Here is a 15,473-nt window from a genome sequence, read left to right as displayed (position 1 = left end):
ACACTTAGTCAAACCAAACGGCGTCATTCTCACATAGCACTTTGTCAAACCATACGGCGTCATTCTCACATAGCACTTTTTCAAACCAAATGGCGTCATTCTCGCATAGCACTTTGTCAAACCAAACGGCGTCATTCTCACATAGCACTTTGTCAGAAAAAAAGTTGTCAGAGCCAGATGAGGGAGTTGTTGACAAGCTTTCTGAATTAGCTAAAGTAGCAGTAGTTATTTAATAGTTGTTTACTCTTAAAATGTTGCAGAGTATTGTAGGTCTTAACTGAAGCTTTCACTAACGCTTAGACCAAAAATCCATTGAAACACATAGTAGCTAGCTAGCCTCGCTGCTTATAAGTATAACCTTAGCATGCAGATATGCTCTCACGCGCCCCCCCTCATTGAGGCAGAGGTACTGTTTGCCTCCAGTCTCTTGGCTCTTTCACTGCCGTTTTATGTTAGGTCAGCTGTCATGTTAAAAAGTGACCGGGGGCGAAAAAGAGCCCAAATGACACAATGTTGACTTGCGAACGACTCTTGAGTGACAGTTGCTATATCAACGATAGCATTTCGTAAACTGGTCACCACGTAGTCCGGCACATTTTGGCTATCAGTCAGAGAGTCTCAAGAGTCGTTAGAAAGCCATAAGGTACTTTTTAGCCACTTAATATTGGCTGCCGGTCTCCTGTAAGTAAGCACATATCAACAGGTTTCGCCTCTAGCATCTCTAGCGACTAGCAATTCCTCCTTTGTGCGACAATATTAAGCGACAAAAAAGTAGCTGATAGTGTTCGTTCAGGTACAATATTAAGCGACTAAAAAGTTTTAGCTACACCTGCCTGCTGGTATCCTGTAAGTAAGCAATGTCAATAGGTTTCGCCGCTAGCATGTCGTAAGCGATTAGCAATCCCCCGTTGTTTAATAGTAAAGGGTTGTGCAAACAATGCCCTGTTTTGTTCAAATGTAATTGAGGGTGCCGTCAGATATGTCTAAAAATCACAACACATTAAGGACTTTCTTAATTTAAGCAAAACAACAGATGAGTAGCTTAACACAAGCGAGATGCTAGCTGATGAAATGTGCTTACTTTGATACTATAACAAACTAGCGAGTCAAGAACTTTCTTACCACAGTCAAACATCAAGCACATGGTTGTTTATTGCAGGTTAAATACAAGCAAGCTGGGGCCTATTCGGTGTAGCTCGCTAAGCAAGTTAGTTTCCAGAAAAAAAACGCCCCTCTTTTTGGTTCGGCGAAGCAACTTCCGATAAATTACCATAGTAACATATCACTTAGCACTAACCTGCTCCAGGGCAGGCTAACCTAAGTTAAGCTAAGCTTGCCACACCCCCGGCAAAAGGAGGGATCCCATTGACCAAGGAGCCATATTAGATAGTTTGATTAGCGTAGGGAGAGAGTTCTTTGAGAGATCCATTTTTCCATCATGATTCTTGTATGAGCGCTACTGATTCAGCGGACAAGGAATAATTAATTTACAAGACCTTCTCGAGTCATAAATTGCAAACACCAAAGTCGAACATTGAATGTCTTGCGCTTTTAGCGAGTGGTAGCCTACATTTTTGTAATGTCGGCGAAGCGGAGAACAAAGCACTCATAATTATATGACAGTGTTATTAGTAGGGTAGACTGAGTACAGTTGAGGCATGGGTACAGTTGATGCGCAGCAATCCTGAGACGTGATTTTTAGTTTGCACATGAATACTCACGTCTTCTTTGATCCCAGGAAATTAGAGCACATAACCCATCTCCCTTACGGAGATATCGGCGAAAGTTGTTTTACCTACCTAAGATCTTGATTTTATCATGTCCCTTCTACAATAAATGCAACTTACATCATTGCAAACGTCTAGTTTTGCAAACGTGTCTAGTGTTCTGTGCAGTAGTGAATAAAGCAAAAAGTGTCTCAACTGTACTCAGTCTACTACACCATAGCATATCATTTTTGTAGAATAGCATAGCAACTGTCACTCAAGAGTCGTTCGAAAGTCAACATTATGTCACCCGGGCTCTTTTTCGCCCCGGTCACTTTTAACATGACACAGCCATTCTAAATAGGTTCTACACATACGTGAAATACATTCCCTATTTAATGGATAGAGAGCAACCCTCCCAGCATTACTACATAGCAAATTACTTTTTTCACCTGTTTTACAGAGATATTTCCAAAATGTCAGCTAAGAAAGAGGACGATAGAAGTATCCTTTCCGAACCAAGTACTTATCTAATTAGGACCTAGAAACTGGTTAAAGGAAACTTTTTTTTTGTTATTAACTAAGTAAACGCTATAGGCCTATGTCCAGTTTCCCACTGGTTTGTATACATGGCCCTTCATGTCATTAAGATAATGTGTGAGATTTAATATGTTGTTCTCATCAAGTAATTCTGATAGATTATCTCAGAAACTTAAAATGAATGTGAGGTCGATACGAACTGATAACCAGAGTATAGAGGTATAGAAAAACATCCGATCTTTTATTTACATCAATAAACTACTCAGAGACACGTCGGCTCACAGACAGTACAAAACAATATGCAGGACAAACATTACAAATCAAAATGAGGGATACAAACAGTGGCGCACACGATGCCTATAAATCAAACAAACACACAAAACATCACACAATGCCTAGTGTCCCGTCGTCTCTGATCTGCTATATACACAGTCACAAATACTAGCTTGTTTTAAATCACCCATACAAAGCACATGCAAACTCACCCAGCTTCTCCACTTAAGTCACTCCACATGTCTCCAAGGTATAAACGCTACGGCACTCTGTGCAGGCTACAAATCATATATTCCCAAATCAATAAACAACTATTTCGTATTATATCAAAAGTTCTTGCTGTACCAGTTAACATAAACACTACAGCGGTATTCATTGTAAAAGCTGCTACTTTAGCTAATCCAGAAAGCTAGTCAACAACTCCCTCATCTGGCTCTGACAACTTTTTGTCTGACAAAGTGCTATGTGAGAATGAGGCCTTTTGGTTTGACAAAGTGCTATGTGAGAATGACGCCGTTTGGTTTAACAGTGTTGTGTGAAATGATGCCGTTTTTTTTACACCGTTTTGTGTGAGAATGATGATGGTTTCTTTAATTCCGTTTTGTGTGAGGATGAGGCCGGTTTATTTGACGCCGTTTTGTGTGAGAATGAAGCCATTTTGTGTGAGAATGATGCCGGTCTTTTGACGCCGTTTTGTGTGAGAATGATGCCGGTTTTTTGACGCGGGTTTTTCTGAGAATAACGGTGTTTGGTTTGACAAAGTTTTGTGTGAGAATGACGCCGTTTTGTCTGAGAATGACAGAGGTTTTTCTGAGACTGAAGCAGTTTCGCCTGTGTCTGCCGACTTTTGGTCTGAGACCTGACGCCTTTTCGTTTGAGTCTGAGGATGTCCTAAAATGAACACCATACTGTTGCCATATTTATGTCTACAGTCTATTGACAGGCCCCCCTTCAGACCCTAACTTTTGCTGATCAATTACGCTTGTGCTCGGAGATGGACTGTATGCTGCTGCTATTATTTTTTTACACTTAACATTACCAATAAAATGATCTTCAAGGCACAAGTTGTGTCCTTCATTTGTTCTGCCTTTTGAGTGAATAATGGTTAGCATTCTGTGCGTGTAACGATCAGTGTTTTGTACAGTACCAGTGGTGGAAGAAGTACTGAAGTTTAGTACTTAAGTAAAAGTACAAGTACCCAGGAAAATGAAAGTAATAGTACAAATAAAAGTACTACATCAACAAACCTACTTAAGTAAAAAGTACTCACTTTTAAATTTACTTTAAAAGTAAAAGTACTCACGCAATGGGTTGTCTCTCAATGTCTAGGCTGTGCCATTTTGATAAAGAAATAGTGACTGGTAATAAATGCCTCTACAGATGTCACTACTAGTAATAATTATAAGCAACAACATTTGTTAATTGGAAAGGTTGGTGTACTAATTGGGCCTATTGTCTGTAATACTGTTCACACTCTATCTTACAATTCTGCGGATGACAAGTTATCTACCAGGGATTACATTAAGCCAAACCAATAAAGACACAATTTTATATCTTTTAATCTTTTACTTAATTGTAAACGTGTAAAAAATGGAAATATGAAACATGAAAAACAAATGGAGTTGTTAAACTGGTCAATGCAGAGTTTTATGCTCTATTGATTGCAGAAAAGGAAAAAAAAACACAGACATTGCTAAACCACCAGCTTTATCTTACCACTACGTTAAATAAATAATCAAGGTACAATCGTGTTATTTTTATGCTATTGCTGTATGTCAACATGTATTCAGCTAGATAACAGTATAAAATCATGTCAGTAACCGCATACGATATGCAAAAGTCATAGACATTAACTTAGCATAGCAAGAACTCTGCATAACTCGACCTGTTTCTCCAAATTTGAAGGCGAATTTTTGAAGGCTAGCAACTCCTCTTTTGAGGTAGACAGGAAACGCACTGAAACCTCCACGAGTTATTCTTGGGGCCTCTGAACTTGAACATGTCCTCAGATGAGGCTGACTCTGAATCCATGCTGAAAAGTTGTTTGTTAGTCAGGCTGTTTGTCGAATGTTTAAGCAAAACAGGCAAGGCTGCCGCTGCCCCATCTGAGGCGGCTGCCCTATCTGAGTCGCGCATGCGTAGTAGTTACCGGATCGTAGTCGCTTGCTTCACTTTGCGACACTGTTACAACGAGCCAGGTAATCCACCAAGGTTTATGATGTTAAGCTTCATGTTTATTGAATTATTAGTTAAGCAGTGCATTCATTACTAGTAACAGTAATACAAAATAGCCCCATATGTTGACGCTGTTAACCGTTTACAACACAATTAACATTAAATGTACCCGTATTATGCGTTAAGACCAGCCCCATATGTTGACGTTGAGCCTCATGCTGTTAACCGTTACAAAATTATAAAACATTATGTTAAATAAACCTAAATTATGCGTTAAGACAAGCCAGATATGTTGATATTGAGCATGCACGATGTGTGGGACTCAGATAGGGCAGCCGACTCAGATAGGGCAGCGACAAAGGCTACCGTAGTGCTGCTGCCAAATACACACTCTGCTGTCATTGGAGCTGATAGAGCCACCTGATTGGTTGAAACGTCCTAAAGCAACGCAATCCATATTTTTGTCTAGGCCAGTGGTTCTTAACCTTGGTTAGATCGAACCCCAGGGGTTTGTTGAGTCACTCTCAGGGGTACGGCAGGGGTCAAGACTGGCTGCCGACAATTTTTCTTTGTTGTGTTAAATTTCAAATATTTAGTTGCTTAGTAAAAATCTGCATTTCTGAACTTGTATCTGAAAGGCAACAGCAAAAGTCACATTGATTTGCAGTGCACTAATAATACCTATTAGGGGTGTAAAAAATAATCGATACGTATAGATATCTGTTTTTAGCGTGTTAGTCCCGTATCGGTATTAAAATTACCTAAACCGGTCTTTGGCCGATTTGCATTAAACTCAATTGCGTGGACATAGCCATAGTGGAATGGAATGGACGCATCTACAATTTGCAACAGGACCTCCACCTCTGCACCGGTAAAATTAGGTCTGGGTTTACCGGTGCTTGCTTTGACATGATTTTGATCAGTCTGAAGTTGATTTCGAGTTGCCTGTGGAGTGTGCATACATTGCAATAGCATGCCCTTATAAGGAGCTGGCGGGGCGTTTCTGTATGCAAGTTCAGGTGCATGAGAAAGCGTGTTCAATTAAAGAATCAGTGCACAGCTAAGAAAACTTTGGCGGTTAAACACATTTCCAGGCGTTCATGAATCCGGCGGAGATATTTTCTTAGGTTGGTCTTTCGAAGTTGGTAAGAAGGTATTTAAGAAGACACTTAAAGGCACAATATGCAACAATTATGCTTCAGGATTAGGGTTAGGATAAGCAGTTTAACCTTAAAATAACAGCATAAAAAAAATTGCGGCGCTACAATGACTTTTAATATGGAGAATTGCGTCCGTGCCAATGGCATAGCAGGGTCGATAGGCATATAACTGCCTTCTGTAGTTTTGCCTGCCGATGCCCGCAGACCTGACTTTGATTACCTTCTGTCGATCTAGTAAGTAGTTTATTTGCCGTCTTGCGTTGCACATGATTGATGTTTGACTGTGTAAGGACAGTCGTTGAGTAATTAGTTTGTCATAATGTCAAAGTCAGCACATTTCAAGAGATTTCGTTAGTTTTAGCTGCTAGCATACCTTTAGCGAATAGCTATTAATCCTTAATGCACCTTTAAGAAAACTTTCGAGAATGAGGTCCACTGTTTCCTCACAACGTAGTGTTTTCCATTATTGAACTGCATCGAATCGTATTGAATCGTACTGAATAATTTTTTATCAACATGCATCTTTTCTTGTATCGTATCGTGCCTATGTATCGAGATACGAATCGGATCGTCTTTTTTATGAGAGATTCACACCCCTAATACCTATGTTTTGAAGAAATCGTAAAAATCAAAATTGTAAATGGCGTATCGTATCAAAGGCTCAAAATGATGGTATTTGGAGGATAATGAATTATATCTGTCAACACCTGGGAAAGTTTGACCAACGACAAGAAGGTGGAACGTAAGTCTTAGATACCCTTTCCAAGACGTGTAAATAACTAATTTGTGAAAGACCCAGAGAAACACTAATGGGCTATCCCACGAGGCAAAATCCCAGACAATTTTGGAATCCCTGCTGGACACATTTTTTGTGACCGTAATGTTAGCATATTAAACGTTAAAACATGTGTTCGGTAACATAACGAGATGATTCATTTCAAGGGGTATAACCTTCAGATACATTTGTATAAAAAAGTAAGCAAGCATATGATGTGATTAGCCTGGTTACGAGACGGCTACGGTGCGAAATAGCTGATGGAGTAAGCTCATTTCGCTACATTAACTCAAACGCCACGGAGACTCCCTGTTCTAACTTTGAATCGCTCTGTTGGCAAAGTGACCATTGCAAAGGTGTTTGACTACAGACTGTTAACGTAGCAAATAATTCCTACTATTGCAGCCAGTCAACCTACAAGCCTTGCAGGTATAAAACAAATCATGACGTCAGATGACGATTTTCAGTCTCGTTACCATAAACAAGACCCAATACAGAGCAACCCTAAGCACTGACATGACAAGCACTTTGGTGACAAGAAAGGTGAGCATGGCTGCAAAGGGGACTCTTGTCACATGGAAGGCTTCAGTGATGCTCTGCTCAAAAAGGCCAAGTCGCCAAGCTATGAGGCAAAGCAGTCAAGAGCAAGTGCCACTGGAAGTAGATAGATGGATACTTTAATAGGAGCTTAGCATATATTTAAATATATATATATATATCCAGTTATTCATCATAATAAATCAGCGGCAAAAAAAAACAATAGAATCATATTTTCTTGACAAGAATTCCATAAATGAAAAGAGATCCTTACATTTTGCATCATTTAGCACTTCTAAAGAATATATGATTGTATTGTTTTTTTCGCCGCTGATTTTTTATGTTGAATAACTGGATGATGCGAGTGTATGGAAATATTAACGCGAAGGGCCTTGCCAATAAAATGTATTGAAATCTAAATGACATAACATTATATTGGCTGTCACTCATGATGGAAGAGTAGACAAGTTAAGGTACAGTGGTCCCCAACCACCGGGCCGCGGCCCGGTACCGGTCCGTGAGGCATTTGTTACCGGGACGCACAGAAAGAATAAATCATTTATATAATTTCCGCTGTATTAATTATTGGAGTCTGAAAGGTGTTTTATTTGAAAAACTACCGGATTTTCCCGGACGTAACATTCGCCTGTGCCTCTTGTCACGTCAAGACGCTTGTCTCGTTCACGTGATATGTCACTCAAAAAAAAAAGCCCGCAAACTAGCGAAAATTAGTAATAAAACAAACATCTTTGGAGAGCTTCTTTGCAAAGGTGAAAAGGTCAACTAAGGAGCCAGAAGAGGAGCCTACGACCTCAAAAAAAAGAAAGCTTCTTTTAACAGACAATACCAGGAGCCATAGGCTACTTTAAAATACGGGTTTATTGCAACAGGTGATTCTCAAGCACCAAGTCCGCTCTGTTTAATATGTGGCGACAAGCTAACAAACGAGCCAATGAAGCCTTCAAAACTGCTTCGGCACATGGAGACCAAGCACTGATTCAGAGTTATGGTGAGTTGTATTTTTCATGCACTTAACGTTCGTAATACAATGGTGTTGGTCAACCTAACGTTAATGTTAGCTTTTGTAGGCTATATGAGCAGACCGGGCTTCATTGTATCAAACTCGCACTTGCCTCACATCAATATGAATGGATGACGTGACTAATAAGTGGTGTAAAACGACACCTTGAAGCCGGTCCGTGAAAAAATTCCCTACATTAAACCGGTCCGTGGTGCAAAAAAGGTTGGGGACCCCTGCATTAAGCCATTTGTGGTGCCCATACCACATTGTGCCTCATAGACTGTAAATGATAGACCCAGTGACAGGCTGGCATGAAATGGTTTGCATAATACTAAGTAAGGAGGCCAAAATTATTTTTGACTCATGGCTGAAGCTAAGTTTCTCCAGCTCTCCCCAGGTTGGAAAAAAAGCATCTCAAACTGCATCAGATTGATGCTTTAAAATATGGAATATTTAAATTTTACTTACTGGGGAGCACGCCCCCGGAACCCCCTAAAGGGGTAATATCCTCCTCACCTTTTTTACCCCTGACCCGTTTTCATGCCTGAAGGTGTGTCAAAATAAAACCCATCTTTGAGTAATTCTAAATACTACATTTGCAACCTGTTACAGAAACACCAATGAGCGTGCCCGACACAGGCCAACGTTTGCATTGGGTGATACGGCAGTTTTGCATATGCCCCACGGAATCTGCCCAGCAACCGCGTTCGATTGACCCTTTCGCGACCACTCCCCAAAACAGTAACTGATCAATCATAGCATAGCAACGGTTACTAAGCTCGGGACCTCAGTCAAGCGAGCCATTTTGATGAATGGAAGTCAATGAGAGAGACGTCTGCTCGAGAAGAGAAAATTAAACGTTGCGCTTATGGAGTGTAATTCTGACAGCCGATATCCAAAAAGGCTGGAGGGAGGGGTAACATTTTATCCTTTCCCGAAACCCAAGACCCAGAGAGAGAAATGCCTGCTGTGGATCAAACAATGTGGACGACCCCCCCATCAGCTGAATGTCAGCAACGTAAACAGAAGCACCTACGTTTGTTCCAAGAAGCTATGTCACTAAAATCTGCCCACTGCATCGAAAACGTGAGAAAACCCTTGCTTAAAATACGATTCAGTTTTACCACCTTACATGTTTGCGTAGCGGCGACTGTGTAGATAATAGAACACATAAACATAGCTGGAATGAACCTGTCAGCCTTAGCATTTGTCTGTCTACAAACACGGCATGAAATGTCGTGGTTGTGGCCTATATAAGCATATTGCAGACCCTTTTGCCTGCTTCGATCTGAGATCTTACCGTTTTTCCAAAAAATGCTTGTGATTTCTTTGGGTAGAGCTGAAATTGACACGGTTGAAAACATGTTGCCACGCCATTCATACCAATGCTGAGAACCTGGGAAACGTGAATGCTTGACTGATATAGCAACCGTTGCTAAGGGGGGCGGAGTTTGCGGAAGGGTCCATTGGTTCAGGCACCGGAATGAAGCACCGAAATCTGCGTTGCATTCCGGTCCGAGTAGGTACCGGTTGTTAGGAGCTGGTACCATATTGGAACCGGTTCTCGGTACCCAACCCTAGCTATAAATCATCGTTCTTTGTGTGTGTGTGAATGTGAAAGTGAAATTGTAGTGCCTGGTACCTCTCATTTTGTATAGGCTAAAAAAATTCAAAGCAGCACAACGGATCAATAGCTATTCACTAAAGGTATGCTAGCAGCTAAAACTAACGAAATCTCTTGAAATGTGCTGACTTGGACATTATGACAAAGTAGTTACTCAACGACTGTCCTTACACAGTCAAACATAAAGCAAGTGCAACACAAGACTAAGCAAGACGGCAAATAAGCTACTTACTAGATCGGCAGAAAGTAAACAAGTCAGGTCGGCGGGCTGCGGCAGGCTAAACAACAGAACACAGTTATATAAAGGAATCACACAAAAGGCTTTTCTAACTTGTTAAAATATTGTATTTATTTCAATAAAACATGGAAATGACAGGGTGGACACATGACATGACAGAGTGGACACGTTATGAAATGGCCTCATTAATGCAATAAATGATTACGATGAAATATTTTCCAGTTGAACAATCAAACATTTTACTGTAGTCAAACAATCAACCGTAGAACAATAAAACATTTTTGAACATTAACAGTATGTTGCAGAGAGATCACTTGGATCAATTCTGCAGTTGCTGTTCCACAAACTTCCAAGCAGACTCTTCAATGTGTACAGAGCGCTTGTTCAGAGCCTGTGGTTCTGGAATAAGGCAAAGTATCTGCCAGTCATGGTACCAATAGACGTCCTCCCGGACACTTGAGGGCCCCACCTACACCGTCTGGTGCCCCCTTCCCATGACTTGCCTCAAAGAAATTCCATGATGTTTTTTGGAAGCCATATTTGAAGGGTTCTGTTGTAAGATGAAAGAAATGTCACTCCTGTCGGTACTGGGTTGCAGGCCCGTCGCTGATAAAATGCACCATGTTGACTTGAGGGTGTCGTTCTCTCACTGCCCTCAGTACTGGATCAAGATGGGCCCAGATGGCCACAGGATCATGTCTTCTGGAGCGTGAAATGGAGCAGAAGGTGTGTAGTGCTTGTTCCCCAGCGGTGTAGAGCACTCCAGTGTGCAAACTGGCCTGCTGGCTGGTGTGAGCCTCCAAAATGCACAGATTGAATTTCTTCACTGTACTATTGTGGCCATTGAAAGTTGTTAGAGAGTCGACAAACATATTACACGTCGGGCAACGGACAGGGGTCGAATAAGACGCCATGGCCAGCTAAGCCTAACGGTGCAGATCCATTCAAGCGATCTGAGCGACGCGATCAAATTCCATCGCTTTGAGTGGGCGTGGTGTAGCGTGTGGAAATAGACTGGACTAGTGATTTTTCAAACCGTCAAAGACGAGAAAAATCGCTCCTCATTTGCATAAGTTTGAGCATGTTTGAATTTTCATCAGTCGCGTCGCTCAGATCGCTGGTCTACGTCACAATGGAGCTGGCTCCCGTTGAAATGCATGGGGTCGCCCAGATCGCTTGAATGGATCTGCACCGTTAGCAGAGAGTGACAGAAAATAGGGGGGGGGGGGGGGGGGTGGGGAATTCCCAGATTCGATGTAATGTGAAAAGTAGTGATAGAGAGCGCAGTCACTGGGATACTTAAGTACAAAGCAGATAAGCAGCGTTCCGGGGCTAGACAGTGCGACTCAGTAGCAAGCCTATTAGCAGGAAGTAGCATCCAGAGCTTCTGAGAATAGGGTATAAAACTAGGCAAATGGAAGGTTATTTGCTACTGAGAGTAAGGAATCTCCTGATTAATTAAAAAATACAGCCACCATTAAAACCTGTTGATAGATTACAACCTTAGTTAATTGTACAACAACCTGCTTTTTAAAGTTTGACCTAGGTTTCCTGGACTGGGTATCAGACAAGCAGGTTTGAAGATTTCCACTGTGGACGGTAATGAAAGGCCTAATGTGGATTTCAGAGCTAAACGATGACCAGGAATCTCTTCCCACTGATACAGATTCCTCATCCCACACAGGGTGCACCTGAAATGACAAAGACTAGTTCAAGTACATGGCCTTGTATGTCAGGAATTTGCAGTAAGAAAACCAATTGCAGACCAGATGCAGGGACAGTTCAAGGTTTATTTACAAGAGGTTTTAATGTAGAAGTCCAAAAGGCAAACACACAAGGTAAACTAAACAAGGGGAATTAACAAGACACAGGAGGATCAAATCAGGCAAACAAACAGGGTGATAATTGGGAATAGGTGAAGGGTGGAGACATGGACAACAACAAGGGAGCACATGGCAGGAACAAGGAAGTGCAAGGACTATAGACAGGAAGGAAACCATGGCAGACAGGAAGTACCATAAAAGGACAAACAAAGTAAACGCATTGGGGGAAAAGAGCACAGACATGACACTGTGACACATGTTCTGTGATGCTAGGGAGTGAAAAGCTTGCAATTATTTGTACCTCCTCAACATCAGGGCAGCATGCTTCAGCATGGAGGCTCAGAAGTTGGAGTGGCACGTCCTGGTGGCATGTCACGCATTTGGCCTTGGGCATGGCGCTGAACTCCATGGCGGAAAAGGGAAGGGGAGATGTGTCCAGCACATGCTGGATTGGCATGATGTAAAGGCACCCCTTGCCTCCCCAGGATTTCGCTATGCCAGATGCGGTCTTCCCAGATTCTTCAGGTGGCACTAGCAAGAGTCGCCTTTGTCCAGACCCTCCTGTTTGAAATGTTATATTAACCATGCAGTTAAAAAGATAATATAGAAAAGCACAGAAAAGATGGAGTTAACTGCACTTACCCATTGCTTTGTGCAACATCCACGCCCTCTCTAGATCCCGCAACTTTGGGTACACCTCGCAAAGAAGATCTATGATCTCTTAATTTGAACCACTCAAATAAAAATACCAAAAGTCCCTAAAATTAAATCCTACAGACATATTTAACCCAGTCACACACAGTACCTCATTATGGCCAGCACCCTCAGGAATATTGACAGTTCTCCTCCCTAACCCAGCATGTAAGAGGGCTAGCTCCTCTGATGGTTTCGGAGTTCTCTCAGTAGACCGACTCAAGAGGAAAAACTGAATTGTAGTAATTTTTCCCGCAGACCTCTTGCGTGGCCTCTCCCCAAACCTTCCCGGGAAAGACCTGAGAAAACGATGAAAATTAAGCTATTTGAACACATCCACTACAAAACAACTATGAATAACTATACGGGGCTCTTGCTGAACATTTGTTAAAATCTGACCCTGCTTTACTGAAAAGATTACCCCAAACAATTACTCTGGGTACATCTTTGACACTGGAAAAAATTGGCATCTACAGAGTATAGGCTATGTGAAATTCCAAACCTGGCCATGTTTCTTTGCATAGGGGTCCCAGAGGGAGCCTGTTTTTTAACCTGTCAGGCCTGGCTGATCCCTGTGGTGTCTCCCTGGGCTGACTCTGAGCTTCAATAACAGCATACAACATTGTTAATTCTCAGACCTGATATCATCTGATATTATGCACACACGCGTTTATTAATATATACTCAGCTAATCTGCGCACAAATTCTCATTATAAACCGAAAACGAATTGTTACAACATAAAAACATTTGCTAGGTAGGCTTTTCACCTTATTCACGTCGCAGCCATGTTGAAAGCCAGGCTTGGTTGGGCGCAATATAATCTATTAATGCCGCGGTTATAGGGCGCAGATTTGTGGTCCATTCTCCGTCTATCATTACTCTAAGAAACGTAAAGAATGTTGGGTTTACCCAACCAACCCTTGTTTTCATTTTTTGTCGCCTGTGAATAAGGCAAATTCATTTACTTACCATCACCCAAGGTGCCCCTGATCAAGGTCACAATATTGAGCGCCATTTTTTGTAAATCCTCCTGGATAAGAACAAAACGGATGGTCACTTTTTAAACAATACCACAATTAACTTCAGAAAATGTATTTTGTACATATTTTTACAATGTTACCAATGTTAACTAGTATTCACCTCATTTGAGTTAGTCATTTTCAGACTGCAGGATGAGGGAGGAAGGGGAAGAAAGTGTCAGGATTAGCTTTAAAACAGTGAAAACAAACTGATAATGGAATAAATTACATTAAAACACTGAAGTCAACTTTGCAAGAGCTAGCTGCAACAGTTAGCGTGGGAAACGTCTGGGGCAGGAAGCAGAGCACTAGCGTCTCTTAGGTCAGCAGTAGACGAGCTAGCAGCTAAACAATAAAATGAGAGGGCAAGCAACGCTATTACAAGGGCTAACTGTAATCGCAATTGTTAGAAAGAGGAATTAATTCCATAAAATGACCGTTGTGACCGAAATTACTGTTATTTTCTGTGGTGCTCAACACTTCATACTAGGAGCAATCTAAAAGCTTGCTAGTAGATAGCTATGTTACCTTCTTGCAGATAACGGCGACTATGTCCAGAGAACTTACTCTTTTTCCTGGAATAAATAAAGTGACCGTGGTTGAAATGCCATTATCACCACTCGTATTTAATCAAAACAGGTTTAATGGGTACCATTATTTTGATTGGTCACTAAATATCAGTTTTCACCATACATACATGCATCTACTCACCGGAGTTTTGTCGTGATTGACATTTGACGTGACTACGAGAGTCTGCACAGCCTCAATGATCAGGACCAATCAGAGAAGAGACCGTCCTCCATTAGTTCCCCCCCACACAGTGCCAAAACTATTCTTCGCAAGAGCAAAATCATCCTTTGAGCGAGGAGGTAAAGTCTTCACGCAGACATTTTAGAAATTCGAGAGAGAGAGCATGTCAGTCTCTGCGCTGGCAATGGTTGAATTTGATATCGCAGATGCTAAAATTGAGTGCGCAGACGAAATTCAAGCTCGCGAAAACCTGAAAGTTGCTTGAAATTATTAAATCAGTGGCCACCAGGCCACGGCCTGGTACCGGTCCATGAGGCATTTGTTACCGGGCCGCACAGAAAGAATAAATAATTTATATCAATTCTGCTGTATTAATTATTAGCGTCTGAAAGGTGTTTTATTTTGAAAAATAACCGGATTTTCCCGTACGTCACATTCGCCTGTGCCTCTTTTCATGTCAAGACACTTGTCTCGTTCAAGTGATACGTCACTCAAAAACTAAGCCCGCAAACTAGCGAAAATGAGTAAAAAAACAAACATCTTTGGAGAGCTTCTTTGCAAAGGTGAAAAGGCCAACTAAGGAGCCAGAAGAGGAGCCTACGACCTCAAAAAAAGAAAGCTTCTTTTAACAGGCATACTTAAAGTACGGGTTTATCGCAACAGGTGATTCTCATGCACCAAGTCTGCTCTGTTTAATATGTGGCGACAAGCTAGCAAACGAGCCAATGAAGCCTTTAAAAGTGCTTCGGCACATGCAGACCAAGCACTGATTCAGAGTAATGGTGAGTTTGTATTTTTCATGCACTTAACGTTCGTCATACAATGGTGTTGGCCGTAAATGAACTCCTCCTAACGTAATGAGCAGCGGGCTTCATTCTATCAAACTCGCGCTTGCCTCACGGGTGCAATTGAATGATTCACATCAATATGAATGGATGACGTGACTAATAAGAGGTGTAAAATAACACCTTGAAGCCGGTCCGTGAAAAAAATTGCCAACATTGAACCGGTCCGTGGTGCAAAAAAGGTTGGGGACCCCTGGTCTAAATGGCCTGCAAATAATCTGTCTACAATTTTCAATGAATGAGCCTAATCTGCAGCGATATGCGTAAGGATAATTACTCATGCATCTTCAATA

Source organism: Sprattus sprattus, assembly GCF_963457725.1.
Source record: "Sprattus sprattus genome assembly, chromosome: 10".
In the NCBI taxonomy this organism is placed as follows: domain Eukaryota; kingdom Metazoa; phylum Chordata; class Actinopteri; order Clupeiformes; family Clupeidae; genus Sprattus; species Sprattus sprattus.
Note: the sequence above shows the minus strand (reverse complement) of the source record.